Here is a 21144-nt window from a genome sequence, read left to right as displayed (position 1 = left end):
TCGACTGTTTCAGTGTGGTACCACATTACTACGTGATCCAAACTAGAAAATAACCCAGGATCTGTTCAAGGAGAATGTGAAGTGTGCGAAAGTATGAGTCTGATGAGTGAAAATCCCAGGCCTAACCTAGACCTAACTCGCGTTATCCTCTAAAATATTGATCGAAACCTGGTTTAATCGACTGTTTCAGTGTGGTACCACATTACTATGTGATCCAAACCAGAAAATAACCCAGGATCTGTTCAAGGAGTATGTGAAGTGTGCGAAGGTATGAGTCTGATGAGGTCAAATCCCAGACCTATCCCAGACCTAACTTGCGTTATCCTCTAAAATTTTGATCGAAACCAGGTTTAATCGACTGTTTCAGTGTGGCACCACATTACTACGTGATCCAAACCAGAAAAAACCCAGGATCCGTTCAACAAGTATGTGAAGAATGCGAAAGTATGAGTCTGATGAGTGAAAATCCCAGACCTAACCTAGACCTAACATGCGTTATCCCCTAAAATATTGATCCAAACCAGGTTTAATGGACTGTTTCAGTGTGGTACCACACTACTACGTGATCCAAACCAGAAAAAACCCAGGATCTGTTTAACAAGTATGTGAAAAACGCGAAAGTATGAGCCTGATGAGGGCAAATCCCAGACATATCCCAGACCTAACTTGCGTTGTCCTCTAAGATATTGATGGAAACCAGGTTTAATTGACTGTTTCAGTGTTGTACTTCATTACTACGTGATGCAATCCAGAGAAAGCCCAGGATCTAGCCATCAAGTATGAGAAATATGCGAAAGAATGAGCCTGATGAGAGCAAATACCAGACCAAACGTAGACCTAACATGAATTATTCTCTAAAATATTGAGTGAAACCAGGTTTAATTGACTGTTTCAGTGTGGTCCCACATTACTACGTGATCCAATCCAGAGATAGCCCAGGATCTAGCCATGAAGTATGAGAAATATGCGAAAGTAAGAGCCTGATGAGGGCAAATCCTAGACCTATCCCAGACCTAACTTGCGTTATCCTCTAAAATATTGATCGAAACCAGGTTTAATTGCCTGTTTCAGCGTGGTACCACATTACTACGTGATACAATCCAGAAACAGCCCAGGATCTGTTCAACATGTATGAGAAATATGCGAAAGAAAGGGCCTGATGAGAGCAAATCCCAGACCTAACCTAGACCTAACATGAATTATTCTCTAAAATATTGATCGAAACCAGGTTTAATCGACTGTTTCAGTGTGGTACCACATTACTACGTGTTCCAAACCAGAAAATAACCCAGGATCTGTTCAAGGAGTATGTGAAGTGTGCGAAAGTATGAGCCTGATGAGGGCAAATCCCAGACATATCCCAGACCTAACTTGCGTTTTCCTCTAAGATATTGATGGAAACCAGGTTTAATTGACTGTTTCAGTATTGTACTTCATTACTACGTGATGCAAACCAGAAAAAGCCCAGGATCTAGCCGTCAAGTATGAGAAATATGCGAAAGAATGAGCCTGATGAGAGCAAATCCCAGACCTAACCTAGACCTAACATGAATTATTCTCTAAAATATTGATCGAAACCAGGTTTAATTGACTGTTTCAGTGTGGTCCCACATTACTACGTGATCCAAACCAGAAAAAACCCAGGATCCGTTCAACAAGTATGTGAAGAATGCGAAAGTATGAGTCTGATGAGTGAAAATCCCAGGCCTAACCTAGACCTAACATGAGTTATACTCTAAAATATTGATCGAAACCTGGTTTAACCGACTGTTTCAGTGTGGTACCGCATTACTATGTGATCCAAACCAGAAAATAACCCAGGATCTGTTCAAGGAGTATGTGAAGTGTGCGAAAGTATGAGTCTGATGAGGTCAAATCCCAGAACTATCCCAGACCTAACTTGCGTTATCCTCTAAAATTTTGATCGAAACCAGGTTTAATCGACTGTTTCAGTGTGGTACCACACTACTACGTGATCCAAACCAGAAAAAACCCAGGATCTGTTCAACAAGTATGTGAAAAACGCGAAAGTATGAGCCTGATGAGGGCAAATCCCAGACATATCCCAGACCTAACTTGCGTTGTCCTCTAAGATATTGATGGAAACCAGGTTTAATCGACTGTTTCAGTGTGGTACCACATTACTACGTGATCCAAACCAGAAAAAACCCAGGATCTGTTCAACAAGTATGTGAAGAATGCGAAAGTATGAGTCTGATGAGTGAAAATCCCAGGCCTAACCTAGACCTAACATGAGTTATACTCTAAAATATTGATCGAAACCTGGTTTAATCGACTGTTTCAGTGTGGTACCGCATTACTATGTGATCCAAACCAGAAAATAACCCAGGATCTGTTCAAGGAGTATGTGAAGTGTGCGAAAGAATGTGTCTGATGAGATCAAATCCCAGACCTATCCCAGACCTAACTTGCGTTATCCTCTAAAATTTTGATCGAAACCAGGTTTAATCGACTGTTTCAGTGTGGTACCACACTACTACGTGATCCAAACCAGAAAAAACCCAGGATCCGTCCAACAAGTATGTGAAGAATGCGAGAGTATGAGTCTGATGAGTGAAAATCCCAGGCCTAACCTAGACCTAACATGAGTTATACTCTAAAATATTGATCGAAACCAGGTTTAATCGACTGTTTCAGTGTGGTACCGCATTACTATGTTATCCAAACCAGAAAATAACCCAGGATCTGTTCAACGAGTATGTGCAGTGTGCGAAAGTATGAGTCTGATGGGGGCAAATCCCAGACCTATCCAAGACCTAACTTGTGTTATCCTCTAAAATATTGATCGAAACCAGGTTTAATCGACTGTTTCAGTGTGGTATCACATTACTACGTGATCCAAACCAGAAAAAGCCCAGGATCTAGCCATCAAGTATGAGAAATATGCGAAAGAATGAGCCTGATGAGAGCAAATCCAAGACCTAACCTAGGCCTAACATGCGTTATCCTCTAAAATATTGAGCGAAACCAGGTTTAATGGATTGTTTCAGTGTGGTACCACACTACTTCGTGATCCGAACCAGACAAAACCCAGGATCTGTTCAACAAGAATGTGAAAAACGCGAAACTCTGAGCCTGATGAGGGCAAATCTTAGACCTAACCCAGACCTAAGATGCGTTATCCTCCAAAATATTTATCGAGACCAGGTTTCATTGAATGTTTCAGTGTGGTACCACATTACTACGTGATCCAAACCAGAAAAAACCCAGGATCCGTTCAACAAGTATGTGAAGAATGCGAAAGTATGAGTCTGATGAGTGAAAATCCCAGACCTAACCTAGACCTAACATGCGTTATCCCCTAAGATATTGATCCAAACCAGGTTTAATCGACTGTTTCAGTGTGGTACCACACTACTACGTGATCCAAACCAGAAAAAACCCAGGATCTGTTTAACAAGTATGTGAAAAACGCGAAAGTATGAGCCTGATGAGGGCAAATCCCAGACATATCCCAGACGTAACTTGCGTTGTCCTCTAAGATATTGATGGAAACCAGGTTTAATTGACTGTTTCAGTGTTGTACTTCATTACTACGTGATGCAATCCAGAAAAAGCCCAGGATCTAGCCGTCAAGTATGAGAGATATGCGAAAGAATGAGCCTGATGAGAGCAAATCCCAGACCTAACCTAGACCTAACATGAATTATTCTCTAAAATATTGAGTGAAACCAGGTTTAATTGACTGTTTCAGTGTGGTCCCACATTACTACGTGATCCAATCCAGAGATAGCCCAGGATCTAGCCATGAAGTATGAGAAATATGCGAAAGTATGAGCCTGATGAGGGCAAATCCCAGACATATCCCAGACCTAACTTGCGTTGTCCTCTGAGATATTGATGGAAACCAGGTTTAATTGCCTGTTTCAGCGTGGTACCACATTACTACGTGATACAATCCAGAAACAGCCCAGGATCTGTTCAACATGTATGAGAAATATGCGAAAGAAAGGGCCTGATGAGAGCAAATCCCAGACCTAACCTAGACCTAACATGAATTATTCTCTAAAATATTGATCGAAACCAGGTTTAATCGACTGTTTCAGTGTGGTACCACGTTACTACGTGTTCCAAACCAGAAAATAACCCAGGATCTGTTCAAGGAGTATGTGAAGTGTGCGAAAGTATGAGCCTGATGAGGGCAAATCCCAGACATATCCCAGACCTAACTTGCGTTGTCCTCTAAGATATTGATGGAAACCAGGTTTAATTGACTGTTTCAGTGTTGTACTTCATTACTACGTGATGCAATCCAGAAAAAGCCCAGGATCTAGCCGTCAAGTATGAGAGATATGCGAAAGAATGAGCCTGATGAGAGCAAATCCCAGACCTAACCTAGACCTAACATGAATTATTCTCTAAAATATTGATCGAAACCAGGTTTAATTGACTGTTTCAGTGTGGTCCCACATTACTATGTGATCCAAACCAGAAAATAACCCAGGATCTGTTCAAGGAGTATGTGAAGTGTGCGAAAGTATGAGTCTGATGAGTGAAAATCCCAGGCCTAACCTAGACCTAACACGCGTTGTCCTCTAAAATATTGATCGAAACCTGGTTTAATCGACCGTTTCAGTGTGGTACCACATTACTATGTGATCCAAGCCAGAAAATAACCCAGGATCTGTTCAAGGAGTATGTGAAGTGTGCGAAATTATGAGTCTGATGAGGTCAAATCCCAGACCTATCCCAGACCTAACTTGCGTTATCCTCTAAAATTTTGATCGAAACCAGGTTTAATCGACTGTTTCAGTGTGGTACCACATTACTACGTGATCCAAACCAGAAAAAACCCAGGATCCGTTCAACAAGTATGTGAAGAATGCGAAAGTATGAGTCTGATGAGTGAAAATCCCAGGCCTAACCTAGACCTAACATGAGTTATACTCTAAAATATTGATCGAAACCTGGTTTAACCGACTGTTTCAGTGTGGTACCGCATTACTAAGTGATCCAAACCAGAAAATAACCCAGGATCTGTTCAAGGAGTATGTCAAGTGTGCGAAAGTATGAGTCTGATGAGGTCAACTCCCAGACCTATCCCAGACCTAACTTGCGTTATCCTCTAAAATTTTGATCGAAACCAGGTTTAATCGACTGTTTCAGTGTGGTACCACACTACTACGTGATCCAAACCAGAAAAAACCCAGGATCTGTTCAACAAGTATGTGAAAAACGCGAAAGTATGAGCCTGATGAGGGCAAATCCCAGACATATCCCAGACCTAACTTGCGTTGTCCTCTAAGATATTGATGGAAACCAGGTTTAATCGACTGTTTCAGTATGGTACCACATTACTACGTGATCCAAACCAGAAAAAACCCAGGATCTGTTCAACAAGTATGTGAAGAATGCGAAAGTATGAGTCTGATGAGTGAAAATCCCAGGCCTAACCTAGACCTAACATGAGTTATACTCTAAAATATTGATCGAAACCTGGTTTAATCGACTGTTTCAGTGTGGTACCGCATTACTATGTGATCCAAACCAGAAAATAACCCAGGATCTGTTCAAGGAGTATGTGAAGTGTGCGAAAGTATGTGTCTGATGAGGTCAAATCCCAGACCTATCCCAGACCTAACTTGCGTTATCCTCTAAAATTTTGATCGACACCAGGTTTAATCGACTGTTTCAGTGTGGTACCACACTACTACGTGATCCAAACCAGAAAAAACCCAGGATCTGTTCAACAAGTATGTGAAGAATGCGAAAGTATGAGTCTGATCAGTGAAAATCCCAGGCCTAACCTAGACCTAACATGAGTTATACTCTAAAATATTGATCGAAACCTGGTTTAATCGACTGTTTCAGTGTGGTACCACATTACTACGTGATGCAAACCAGAAAAAACCCAGGATCAGTTCAACAAGTATGTGAAGAATGCGAAAGTATGAGTCTGATCAGTGAAAATCCCAGGCCTAACCTAGACCTAGCTTGCGTTATCCTCTAAAATATTGATCGAAACCAGGTTTAATCGACTGTGTCAGTGTGGTACCACATTACTACGTGTCCCAAACCAGAAAAAACCCAGGATCCGTTCAACAAGTATGTGAAGAATGCGAAAGTATGAGTCTGATCAGTGAAAATCTCAGGCCTTACCTACACCTAACTTGCGTTGTCCTCTAAAATAGTGATGGAAACCAGGTTTCATTGACTGTTTCAGTGTGGTACTACATTACTACGGGTTGCAATCCAGAAAAAGCCCAGGATCTAGCCATCAAGTATGAGAAATATGCGAAAGAATGAGCCTGATGAGAGCAAATCCCAGACCTAACCTAGACCTAACATGCGTTATCCTCTAAAATATTGAGCGAAACCAGGTTTAATGGACTGTTTCAGTGTGGTACCACACTACTTCGTGATCTAAACCAGACAAAACCCAGGATCTGTTCATCAAGAATGTGAAAAACGCGAAACTGTGAGCCTGATAAGGGCAAATCTTACACCTAACCCAGACCTAAGATGCATTATCCTCTAAAATATTTATCCAGACCAGGTTTCATTGAATGTTTCAGTGTGGTACCACTTTACTACGGGATCCAATCCAGAAATAGCCCAGGATCTAGCCATGAAGTATGAGAAATATGCGACAGTAAGAGCCTGATGAGGGCAAATCCTAGACCTATCCCAGACCTAACTTGCGTTATCCTCTAAAATATTGATCGAAACCAGGTTTAATTGACTGTTTCAGCGTGGTACCACATTACTACGTGATACAATCGAGAAACAGCCCAGGATCCGTTCAACAAGTATTTGAAGAATGCGAAAGTATGAGTCTGATGATTGAAAATTCCAGGCCTAACCTAGACCTAACATGCGTTATCCTCTAAAATATTGATCGAAACCTGGTTTAATCGACTGTTTCAGTGTGGTTCCACATTACTATGTGATCCAAACCAGAAAATAATCCAGGATCTGTTCAAGGAGTATGTGAAGTGTGCGAAAGTATGAGTCTGATGAGGTCAAATCCCAGACCTATCCCAGACCTAACTTGCGTTATCCTCTAAAATTTTGATCGAAACCAGGTTTAATCGACTGTTTCAGTGTGGTACCACATCACTACGTGATCCAAACCAGAAAAAACCCAGGATCCGTTCAACAAGTATGTGAAGAATGCGAAAGTATGAGTCTGATCAGTGAAAATCCCAGGCCTAACCTAGACCTAACATGCGTTATCTTCAAAAATATTGATCGAAACCTGGTTTAATCGACTGTTTCAATGTGGTACCACATTAGTATGTGATCCAAACCAGAAAATAACCCAGGATCTGTTCAACGAGTATCTGAAGTGTGCGAAAGTATGAGTCTGATGAGGTCAAATCCCAGACCTATCCCAGACCTAATTTGCGTTATCCTCTAAAATATTTATCGAAACCAGGTTTAATTGACCGTTTCAGTGTGGTACCACATTACTACGTGATCCGAGCCAGAAAAAACCCAGGATCCGTTCAACAAGTATGTGAAGATTGCGAAAGTATGTGTCTGATCAGTGAAAATCCCAGGCCTAACCTAGACCTAACGTGAGTTATACTCTAAAATATTAATCGAAATCTGGTTTAATCGAATGTTTCAGTGTGGTACCACATTACTATGTGATCCAAACCAGAAAATAACCCAGGATCTGTTCAACGAGTATGTGAAGTGTGCGAAAGTATGAGTCTGATGATGTCAAATCCCAGACCAATCCCAGTCTTAACTTGCGTTATCCTCTGAAATATTGATCGAAACCAGGTTTAATCGACTGTTTCAGTGTGGTACCACATTACTACGTGATCCAAACCAGAAAAAACCCAGGATCCGTTTACAAGTATGTGAAGAATGCGAAAGTATGAGTCTGATGAGTGAAAATCCCAGTGCTAACCTAGACCTAACATGCGTTATCCACTAAAATATTGATCGAAGCCAGGTTTAATCGACTGTTTCAGTGTGGTATCACACTACTACGTGAACCAAACCAGAAAAAACACATTATCTGTTCAACAAGTATGTGAAAAACGCGAAACTGTGAGCCTGATGAGGGCAAATCTTAGACCTAACCCAGACCTAAGATGCGTTATCCTCTAAAATATTTATCCAGACCAGGTTTCATTGAATGTTTCAGTGTGGTACCACTTTACTACGTGATCCAATCCAGAAATAGCCCAGGATCTAGCCATGAAGTATGAGAAATATGCGAAAGAATGAGCCTGATGAGAGCAAATCCCAGACCTAACCTAGACCTAACATGAATTATACTCTAAAATATTGATCGAGACCAGGTTTAGTCGACTGTTTCAGTGTGGCACCACATTACTACGTGATCCAAACCAGAAAAAACCGAGGATCAGTTCAACAAGTATGTGAAGAATGCGAAAGTATGAGTCTGATGAGTGAAAATCCCAGGGCTAACCTAGACCTAACATGCGTTATCCTCTAAAATATTGATCGAAACCAGGTTTAATCGACTGTTTCAGTGTGGTACCGCATTACTACGTGATCCAAACCAGAAAAAACCCAGGATCAGTTCAACAAGTATGTGAAGAATGCGAAAGTATGAGTCTCATGAGTGAAAATCCCAGTGCCAACCTAGACCTAACATGCGTTATCCACTAAAATATTGATCGAAGCCAGGTTTAATCGAATGTTTCAGTGTGGTACCACATTACTATGTGATCCAAACCAGAAAATAACCCAGGATCTGTTCAACGAGTATGTGAAGTGTGCGAAAGTATGAGTCAGATGATGTCAAATCCCAGACCAATCCCAGACTTAACTTGCGTTATCCTCTGAAATATTGATCGAAACCAGGTTTAATCGACTGTTTCAGTGTGGTACCACATTACTACGTGATCCAAACCAGAAAAAACCCAGGATCCGTTTACAAGTATGTGAAGAATGCGAAAGTATGAGTCTGATCAGTGAAAATCCCAGGCCTAACCTAGACCTAACATGAGTTATACTCTAAAATATTGATCGAAACCTGGTTTAATCGACTGTTTCAGTGTGGTACCACATTACTATGTGATCCAAACCAGAAAATAACCCAGGATCTTGCCATCAAGTCTGAGAAATATGCGAAAGAATGAGCCTGATGAGAGCAAATCCCAGACCTAACCTAGACCTAACATGAATTATTCTCTAAAATATTGATCGAGACCAGGTTTAATCGACTGTTTCAGTGTGGTACCACATTACTACGTGATCCAAACCAGAAAAAACCGAGGATCAGTTCAACAAGTATGTGAAGAATGCGAAAGTATGAGTCTGATGAGTGAAAATCCCAGGGCTAACCTAGACCTAACATGCGTTATCCTCTAAAATATTGATCGAAACCAGGTTTAATCTACTGTTTCAGTGTGGTACCACATTACTACGTGATCCAAACCAGAAAAAACCCAGGATCAGTTCAACAAGTATGTGAAGAATGCGAAAGTATGAGTCTGATGAGTGAAAATCCCAGTGCTAACCTAGACCTAACATGCGTTATCCACTAAAATATTGACCGAAGCCAGGTTTAATCGACTGTTTCAGTGTGGTATCACACTACTACGTGGACCAAACCAGAAAAAACACATTATCTGTTCAACAAGTATGTGAAAAACGCCAAACTGTGAGCCTGATGAGAGCAAATCTTAGACCTAACCCAGACCTAAGATGCGTTATCCTCTAAAATATTTATCCAGACCAGGTTTCATTGAATGTTTCAGTGTGGTACCACTTTACTACGTGATCCAATCCAGAAATAGCCCAGGATCTGGCCATGAAGTATGAGAAATATGCGAAAGAATGAGCCTGATGAGAGCAAATCCCAGACCTAACCTAGACCTAACATGAATTATACTCTAAAATATTGATCGAGACCAGGTTTAGTCGACTGTTTCAGTGTGGCACCACATTACTACGTGATCCAAACCAGAAAAAACCGAGGATCAGTTCAACAAGTATGTGAAGAATGCGAAAGTATGAGTCTGATGAGTGAAAATCCCAGGGCTAACCTAGACCTAACATGCGTTATCCTCTAAAATATTGATCGAAACAAGGTTTAATCGACTGTTTCAGTGTGGTACCGCATTACTACGTGATCCAAACCAGAAAAAACCCAGGATCAGTTCAACAAGTATGTGAAGAATGCGAAAGTATGAGTCTCATGAGTGAAAATCCCAGTGCCAACCTAGACCTAACATGCGTTATCCACTAAAATATTGATCGAAGCCAGGTTTAATCGACTGTTTCAGTGTGGTATCACACTACTACGTGACCCAAACCAGAAAAAACCCATGAGCTGTTCAAGAAGTATGTGAAAAACGCGAAAATGTGAGCCTGATGAGGGCAAATCTTAGACCTAACCCAGACCTAACATGAGTTATACTCTAAAATATTGATCGAAACCTGGTTTAACCGACTGTTTCAGTGTGGTACCGCATTACTACGTGATACAATCCAGAAACAGCCCAGGATCTATCCATGAAGTATGAGAAATATGCGAAAGTATGAGCCTGATGAGGGCAAATCCTAGTCCTAAGCCAGACCTAACATGCGTTATCCTCTAAAATATTTATCAGGACCTGGTTTAATTGATTGTTTCAGTGTGGTCCCACATTAGTACGTGATCGAAACCAGAAAAAACCCAGGATCTGTTTAACAAGTATGTGAAGAATGCGAAAGTATGAGCCTGATGAGTGAAAATCCCAGTGCTAACCTAGACCTAACATGCGTTATCCACTAAAATATTGATCGAAGCCAGGTTTAATCGACTGTTTCAGTGTGGTATCACACTACTACGTGAACCAAACCAGAAAAAACCCATTATCTGTTCAACAAGTATGTGAAAAACGCCAAACTGTGAGCCTGATGAGGGCAAATCTTAGACCTAACCCAGACCTAAGATGCGTTATCCTCAAAAATATTTATCCAGACCAGGTTTCATTGAATGTTTCAGTGTGGTACCACTTTACTACGTGATCCAATCCAGAAATAGCCCAGGATCTAGCCATGAAGTATGAGAAATATGCGAAAGAATGAGCCTGATGAGAGCAAATCCCAGACCTAACCTAGACCTAACATGAATTATTCTCTAAAATATTGATCGAGACCAGGTTTAGTCGACTGTTTCAGTGTGGCACCACATTACTACGTGATCCAAACCAGAAAAAACCGAGGATCAGTTCAACAAGTATGTGAAGAATGCGAAAGTATGAGTCTGATCAGTGAAAATCCCAGGCCTAACCTAGACCTAACGTGAGTTATACTCTAAAATATTGATCGAAATCTGGTTTAATCGAATGCTTCAGTGTGGTACCACATTACTATGTGATCCAAACCAGAAAATAACCCAGGATCTGTTCAACGAGTATGTGAAGTGTGCGAAAGTATGAGTCTGATGATGTCAAATCCCAGACCAATCCCAGACTTAACTTGCGTTATCCTCTAAAATATTGATCGAAACCAGGTTTAATCGACTGTTTCAGTGTGGTACCACATTACTACGTGATCCAAACCAGAAAAAACCCAGGATCCGTTTACAAGTATGTGAAGAATGCGAAAGTATGGGTCTGATCAGTGAAAATCCCAGGCCTAACCTAGACCTAACATGCGTTATCCACTAAAATATTGATCGAAGCCAGGTTTAATCGACTGTTTCAGTGTGGTATCACACTACTACGTGAACCAAACCAGAAAAAACACATTATCTGTTCAACAAGTATGTGAAAAACGCGAAACTGTGAGCCTGATGAGGGCAAATCTTAGACCTAACCCAGACCTAAGATGCGTTATCCTCTAAAATATTTATCCAGACCAGGTTTCATTGAATGTTTCAGTGTGGTACCACTTTACTACGTGATCCAATCCAGAAATAGCCCAGGATCTAGCCATGAAGTATGAGAAATATGCGAAAGAATGAGCCTGATGAGAGCAAATCCCAGACCTAACCTAGACCTAACATGAGTTATACTCTAAAATATTGATCGAGACCAGGTTTAGTCGACTGTTTCAGTGTGGCACCACATTACTACGTGATCCAAACCAGAAAAAACCGAGGATCAGTTCAACAAGTATGTGAAGAATGCGAAAGTATGAGTCTGATGAGTGAAAATCCCAGGGCTAACCTAGACCTAACATGCGTTATCCTCTAAAATATTGATCGAAACCAGGTTTAATCGACTGTTTCAGTGTGGTACCGCATTACTACGTGATCCAAACCAGAAAAAACCCAGGATCAGTTCAACAAGTATGTGAAGAATGCGAAAGTATGAGTCTCATGAGTGAAAATCCCAGTGCCAACCTAGACCTAACATGCGTTATCCACTAAAATATTGATCGAAGCCAGGTTTAATCGAATGTTTCAGTGTGGTACCACATTACTATGTGATCCAAACCAGAAAATAACCCAGGATCTGTTCAACGAGTATGTGAAGTGTGCGAAAGTATGAGTCAGATGATGTCAAATCCCAGACCAATCCCAGACTTAACTTGCGTTATCCTCTGAAATATTGATCGAAACCAGGGTTAATCGACTGTTTCAGTGTGGTACCACATTACTACGTGATCCAAACCAGAAAAAACCCAGGATCCGTTTACAAGTATGTGAAGAATGCGAAAGTATGAGTCTGATCAGTGAAAATCCCAGGCCTAACCTAGACCTAACATGAGTTATACTCTAAAATATTGATCGAAACCTGGTTTAATCGACTGTTTCAGTGTGGTACCACATTACTATGTGATCCAAACCAGAAAATAACCCAGGATCTTGCCATCAAGTCTGAGAAATATGCGAAAGAATGAGCCTGATGAGAGCAAATCCCAGACCTAACCTAGACCTAACATGAATTATTCTCTAAAATATTGATCGAGACCAGGTTTAATCGACTGTTTCAGTGTGGTACCACATTACTACGTGATCCAAACCAGAAAAAACCGAGGATCAGTTCAACAAGTATGTGAAGAATGCGAAAGTATGAGTCTGATGAGTGAAAATCCCAGGGCTAACCTAGACCTAACATGCGTTATCCTCTAAAATATTGATCGAAACCAGGTTTAATCTACTGTTTCAGTGTGGTACCACATTACTACGTGATCCAAACCAGAAAAAACCCAGGATCAGTTCAACAAGTATGTGAAGAATGCGAAAGTATGAGTCTGATGAGTGAAAATCCCAGTGCTAACCTAGACCTAACATGCGTTATCCACTAAAATATTCACCGAAGCCAGGTTTAATCGACTGTTTCAGTGTGGTATCACACTACTACGTGGACCAAACCAGAAAAAACACATTATCTGTTCAACAAGTATGTGAAAAACGCCAAACTGTGAGCCTGATGAGGGCAAATCTTAGACCTAACCCAGACCTAAGATGCGTTATCCTCTAAAATATTTATCCAGACCAGGTTTCATTGAATGTTTCAGTGTGGTACCACTTTACTACGTGATCCAATCCAGAAATAGCCCAGGATCTGGCCATGAAGTATGAGAAATATGCGAAAGAATGAGCCTGATGAGAGCAAATCCCAGACCTAACCTAGACCTAACATGAATTATACTCTAAAATATTGATCGAGACCAGGTTTAGTCGACTGTTTCAGTGTGGCACCACATTACTACGTGATCCAAACCAGAAAAAAACCGAGGATCAGTTCAACAAGTATGTGAAGAATGCGAAAGTATGAGTCTGATGAGTGAAAATCCCAGGGCTAACCTAGACCTAACATGCGTTATCCTCTAAAATATTGATCGAAACCAGGTTTAATCGACTGTTTCAGTGTGGTACCGCATTACTACGTGATCCAAACCAGAAAAAACCCAGGATCAGTTCAACAAGTATGTGAAGAATGCGAAAGTATGAGTCTCATGAGTGAAAATCCCAGTGCCAACCTAGACCTAACATGCGTTATCCACTAAAATATTGATCGAAGCCAGGTTTAATCGACTGTTTCAGTGTGGTATCACACTACTACGTGACCCAAACCAGAAAAAACCCATGAGCTGTTCAACAAGTATGTGAAAAACGCGAAAATGTGAGCCTGATGAGGGCAAATCTTAGACCTAACCCAGACCTAACATGAGTTATACTCTAAAATATTGATCGAAACCTGGTTTAACCGACTGTTTCAGTGTGGTACCGCATTACTACGTGATACAATCCAGAAACAGCCCAGGATCTATCCATGAAGTATGAGAAATATGCGAAAGTATGAGCCTGATGAGGGCAAATCCTAGTCCTAAGCCAGACCTAACATGCGTTATCCTCTAAAATATTTATCAGGACCTGGTTTAATTGATTGTTTCAGTGTGGTCCCACATTAGTACGTGATCCAAACCAGAAAAAACCCAGGATCTGTTCAACAAGTATGTGAAGAATGCGAAAGTATGAGTCTGATGAGGGCAAATCCCAGACCTATCCCAGACCTAACTTGCGTTATCCTCTAAAATATTTATCGAAACCTGGTTTAATCGACTGTTTCAGTGTGGTACCACATTACTATGTGATCCAAACCAGAAAATAACCCAGGATCTAGCCATCAAGTCTGAGAAATATGCGAAAGAATGAGCCTGATGAGAGCAAATCCCAGACCAAACCTAGACCTAACATGAATTATTCTCTAAAATATTGATCGAGACCAGGTTTAATCGACTGTTTCAGTGTGGTACCACATTACTACGTGATCCAAACCAGAAAAAACCGAGGATCAGTTCAACAAGTATGTGAAGAATGCGAAAGTATGAGTCTGATGAGTGAAAATCCCAGGGCTAACCTAGACCTAACATGCGTTATCCTCTAAAATATTGATCGAAACCAGGTTTAATCTACTGTCTCAGTGTGGTACCACATTACTACGTGATCCAAACCAGAAAAAACCCAGGATCAGTTCAACAAGTATGTGAAGAATGCGAAAGTATGAGCCTGATGAGTGAATATCCCAGTGCTAACCTAGACCTAACATGCGTTATCCACTAAAATATTGATCGAAGCCAGGTTTAATCGACTGTTTCAGTGTGGTATCACACTACTACGTGAACCAAACCAGAAAAAACCCATTATCTGTTCAACAAGTATGTGAAAAACGCCAAACTGTGAGCCTGATGAGGGCAAATCTTAGACCTAACCCAGACCTAAGATGCGTTATCCTCAAAAATATTTATCCAGACCAGGTTTCATTGAATGTTTCAGTGTGGTACCACTTTACTACGTGATCCAATCCAGAAATAGCCCAGGATCTAGCCATGAAGTATGAGAAATATGCGAAAGAATGAGCCTGATGAGAGCAAATCCCAGACCTAACCTAGACCTAACATGAATTATTCTCTAAAATATTGATCGAGACCAGGTTTAGTCGACTGTTTCAGTGTGGCACCACCTTACTACGTGATCCAAACCAGAAAAAACCGAGGATCAGTTCAACAAGTATGTGAAGAATGCGAAAGTATGAGTCTGATCAGTGAAAATCCCAGGCCTAACCTAGACCTAACGTGAGTTATACTCTAAAATATTGATCGAAATCTGGTTTAATCGAATGCTTCAGTGTGGTACCACATTACTATGTGATCCAAACCAGAAAATAACCCAGGATCTGTTCAACGAGTATGTGAAGTGTGCGAAAGTATGAGTCTGATGATGTCAAATCCCAGACCAATCCCAGACTTAACTTGCGTTATCCTCTAAAATATTGATCGAAACCAGGTTTAATCGACTGTTTCAGTGTGGTACCACATTACTACGTGATCCAAACCAGAAAAAACCCAGGATCCGTTTACAAGTATGTGAAGAATGCGAAAGTATGAGTCTGATCAGTGAAAATCCCAGGCCTAACCTAGACCTAACATGAGTTATACTCTAAAATATTGATCGAAACCTGGTTTAATCGACTGTTTCAGTGTGGTACCACATTACTATGTGATCCAAACCAGAAAATAACCCAGGATCTAGCCATCAAGTCTGAGAAATATGCGAAAGAATGAGCCTGATGAGCGCAAATCCCAGACCTAACCTAGACCTAACATGAATTATTCTCTAAAATATTGATCGAGACCAGGTTTAATCGACTGTTTCAGTGTGGTACCACATTACTACGTGATCCAAACCAGAAAAAACCGAGGATCAGTTCAACAAGTATGTGAAGAATGCGAAAGTATGAGTCTGATGAGTGAAAATCCCAGGGCTAACCTAGACCTAACATGCGTTATCCTCTAAAATATTGATCGAAACCAGGTTTAATCTACTGTCTCAGTGTGGTACCACATTACTACGTGATCCAAACCAGAAAAAACCCAGGATCAGTTCAACAAGTATGTGAAGAATGCGAAAGTATGAGTCTGATGAGTGAAAATCCCAGTGCTAACCTAGACCTAACATGCGTTATCCACTAAAATATTGACCGAAGCCAGGTTTAATCGACTGTTTCAGTGTGGTATCACACTACTACGTGAACCAAACCAGAAAAAACCCATTATCTGTTCAACAAGTATGTGAAAAACGCCAAACTGTGAGCCTGATGAGGGCAAATCTTAGACCTAACCCAGACCTAAGATGCGTTATCCTCTAAAATATTTATCCAGACCAGGTTTCATTGAATGTTTCAGTGTGGTACCACTTTACTACGTGATCCAATGCAGAAATAGCCCAGGATCTAGCCATGAAGTATGAGAAATATGCGAAAGAATGAGCCTGATGAGAGCAAATCCCAGACCTAACCTAGACCTAACATGAATTATTCTCTAAAATATTGATCGAGACCAGGTTTAGTCGACTGTTTCAGTGTGGCACCACATTACTACGTGATCCAAACCAGAAAAAACCCAGGATCCGTTCAACAAGTATGTGAAGAATGCGAAAGTATGAGTCTGATGAGTGAAAATCCCAGGCCTAACCTAGACCTAACATGAGTTATACTCTAAAATATTGATCGAAACCTGGTTTAACCGACTGTTTCAGTGTGGTACCGCATTACTAAGTGATCCAAACCAGAAAATAACCCAGGATCTGTTCAAGGAGTATGTGAAGTGTGCGAAAGTATGAGTCTGATGAGGTCAAATCCCAGACCTATCCCAGACCTAACTTGCGTTATCCTCTAAAATTTTGATCGAAACCAGGTTTAATCGACTGTTTCAGTGTGGTACCACACTACTACGTGATCCAAACCAGAAAAAACCCAGGATCTGTTCAACAAGTATGTGAAAAACGCGAAAGTATGAGCCTGATGAGGGCAAATCCCAGACATATCCCAGACCTAACTTGCGTTGTCCTCTAAGATATTGATGGAAACCAGGTTTAAACGACTGTTTCAGTGTGGTACCACATTACTACGTGATCCAAACCAGAAAAAACCCAGGATCTGTTCAACAAGTATGTGAAGAATGCGAAAGTATGAGTCTGATGAGTGAAAATCCCAGGCCTAACCTAGACCTAACATGAGTTATACTCTAAAATATTGATCGAAACCTGGTTTAATCGACTGTTTCAGTGTGGTACCGCATTACTATGTGATCCAAACCAGAAAATAACCCAGGATCTGTTCAAGGAGTATGTGAAGTGTGCGAAAGTATGTGTCTGATGAGGTCAAATCCCAGACCTATCCCAGACCTAACTTGCGTTATCCTCTAAAATTTTGATCGACACCAGGTTTAATCGACTGTTTCAGTGTGGTACCACACTACTACGTGATCCAAACCAGAAAAAACCCAGGATCTGTTCAACAAGTATGTGAAGAATGCGAAAGTATGAGTCTGATCAGTGAAAATCCCAGGCCTAACCTAGACCTAACATGAGTTATACTCTAAAATATTGAACGAAACCTGGTTTAATCGACTGTTTCAGTGTGGTACCGCATTACTATGTGATCCAAACCAGAAAATAACCCAGGATCTGTTCAACGAGTATGTGAAGTGTGCGAAAGTATGAGTCTGATGAGATCAAATCCCAGACCTATCCCAGACCTAACTTGCGTTATCCTCTAAAATTTTGATCGACACCAGGTTTAATCGACTGTTTCAGTGTGGTACCACACTACTACGTGATCCAAACCAGAAAAAACCCAGGATCTGTTCAACAAGTATGTGAAGAATGCGAAAGTATGAGTCTGATCAGTGAAAATCCCAGGCCTAACCTAGACCTAACATGAGTTATACTCTAAAATATTGATCGAAACCTGGTTTAATCGACTGTTTCAGTGTGGTACCGCATTACTATGTTATCCAAACCAGAAAATAACCCAGGACCTGTTCAACGAGTATGTGCAGTGTGCGAAAGTATGAGTCTGATGAGGTCAAATCCCAGACCAATCCCAGACTTAACTTGCGTTATCCTCTAAAATATTGATCGAAACCAGGTTTAATCGACTGTTTCAGTGTGGTACCACATTACTACGTGATCCAAACCAGAAAAAACCCAGGATCTGTTCAACAAGTATGTGAAGAATGCGAAAGTATGAGTCTGACGAGTGAAAATCCCAGGGATAACCTAGACCTAACATGCGTTATCCTCTAAAATATTGATCGAAACCAGGTTTAATCGACTGTTTCAGTGTGGTACCACATTACTACGTGATGCAAACCAGAAAAAACCAAGGATCAGTTCAACAAGTATGTGAAGAATGCGAAAGTATGAGTCTGATCAGTGAAAATCCCAGGCCTAACCTAGACCTAGCTTGCGTTATCCTCTAAAATATTGATCGAAACCAGGTTTAATCGACTGTTTCAGTGTTGTACCACATTACTACGTGTCCCAAACCAGAAAAAACCCATGATCTGTTCAACAAGTATGTGAAAAACGCGAAAGTATGAGCCTGATGAGGGCAAATCCCAGACCTATCCCAGACCTAACTTGTGTTATCCTCTAAAATATTGATCGAAACCAGGTTTAATTGACCGTTTCAGTGTGGTACCTCATTACTACGTGATCCAAACCAGAAAAAACCCAGGATCCGTTCAACAAGTATGTGAAGAATGCGAAAGTATGAGTCTGATCAGTGAAAATCTCAGGCCTTACCTACACCTAACTTGCGTTGTCCTCTAAAATAGTGATGGAAACCAGGTTTCATTGACTGTTTCAGTGTGGTACTACATTACTACGTGATGCAATCCAGAAAAAGCCCAGGATCTAGCCATCAAGTATGAGAAATATGCGAAAGAATGAGCCTGATGAGAGCAAATCCCAGACCTAACCTAGACCTAACATGCGTTATCCTCTAAAATATTGAGCGAAACCAGGTTTAATGGACTGTTTCAGTGTGGTACCACACTACTTCGTGATCTAAACCAGACAAAACCCAGGATCTGTTCATCAAGAATGTGAAAAACGCGAAACTGTGAGCCTGATAAGGGCAAATCTTACACCTAACCCAGACCTAAGATGCATTATCCTCTAAAATATTTATCCAGACCAGGTTTCATTGAATGTTTCAGTGTGGTACCACTTTACTACGGGATCCAATCCAGAAATAGCCCAGGATCTAGCCATGAAGTATGAGAAATATGCGACAGTAAGAGCCTGATGAGGGCAAATCCTAGACCTATCCCAGACCTAACTTGCGTTATCCTCTAAAATATTGATCGATACCAGGTTTAATTGACTGTTTCAGCGTGGTACCACATTACTACGTGATACAATCGAGAAACAGCCCAGGATCCGTTCAACAAGTATTTGAAGAATGCGAAAGTATGAGTCTGATGATTGAAAATTCCAGGCCTAACCTAGACCTAACATGCGTTATCCTCTAAAATATTGATCGATACCTGGTTTAATCGACTGTTTCAGTGTGGTTCCACATTACTATGTGATCCAAACCAGAAAATAATCCAGGATCTGTTCAAGGAGTATGTGAAGTGTGCGAAAGTATGAGTCTGATGAGGTCAAATCCCAGACCTATCCCAGACCTAACTTGCGTTATCCTCTAAAATTTTGATCGAAACCAGGTTTAATCGACTGTTTCAGTGTGGTACCACATCACTACGTGATCCAAACCAGAAAAAACCCAGGATCCGTTCAACAAGTATGTGAAGAATGCGAAAGTATGAGTCTGATCAGTGAAAATCCCAGGCCTAACCTAGACCTAACATGCGTTATCTTCAAAAATATTGATCGAAACCTGGTTTAATCGACTGTTTCAGTGTGGTACCACATTAGTATGTGATCCAAACCAGAAAATAACCCAGGATCTGTTCAACGAGTATCTGAAGTGTGCGAAAGTATGAGTCTGATGAGGTCAAATCCCAGACCTATCCCAGACCTAACTTGAGTTATCCTATAAAATATTTATCGAAACCAGGTTTAATTGACCGTTTCAGTGTGGTACCACATTACTACGTGATCCGAACCAGAAAAAACCCAGGATCCGTTCAACAAGTATGTGAAGATTGCGAAAGTATGAGTCTGATCAGTGAAAATCCCAGGCCTTACCTAGACCTAACATGAGTTATCCACTGAAATATTGATCGAAACCAGGTTTAATCGACTGTTTCAGTGTGGTACTACATTACTACGTGATGCAATCCAGAAAAAGCCCAGGATCTAGCCATCAAGTATGAGAAATATGCGAAAGAATGAGCCTGATGAGAGCAAATCCCAGACCTAACCTAGACCTAACATGCGTTATCCTCTAAAATATTGAGCGAAACCAGGTTTAATGGACTGTTTCAGTGTGGTACCACACTACTTCGTGATCTAAACCAGACAAAACCCAGGATCTGTTCATCAAGAATGTGAAAAACGCGAAACTGTGAGCCTGATAAGGGCAAATCTTACACCTAACCCAGACCTAAGATGCATTATCCTCTAAAATATTTATCCAGACCAGGTTTCATTGAATGTTTCAGTGTGGTACCACTTTACTACGGGATCCAATCCAGAAATAGCCCAGGATCTAGCCATGAAGTATGAGAAATATGCGACAGTAAGAGCCTGATGAGGGCAAATCCTAGACCTACCCCAGACCTAACTTGCGTTATCCTCTAAAATATTGATCGAAACCAGGTTTAATTGACTGTTTCAGCGTGGTACCACATTACTACGTGATACAATCGAGAAACAGCCCAGGATCCGTTCAACAAGTATTTGAAGAATGCGAAAGTATGAGTCTGATGATTGAAAATTCCAGGCCTAATCTAGACCTAACATGCGTTATCCTCTAAAATACTGATCGAAACCTGGTTTAA

This window comes from Colletes latitarsis, chromosome 9 (genome assembly GCF_051014445.1).
Source record: "Colletes latitarsis isolate SP2378_abdomen chromosome 9, iyColLati1, whole genome shotgun sequence".
NCBI lineage: Eukaryota > Metazoa > Arthropoda > Insecta > Hymenoptera > Colletidae > Colletes > Colletes latitarsis.
This window is presented reverse-complemented; position numbering follows the sequence as displayed.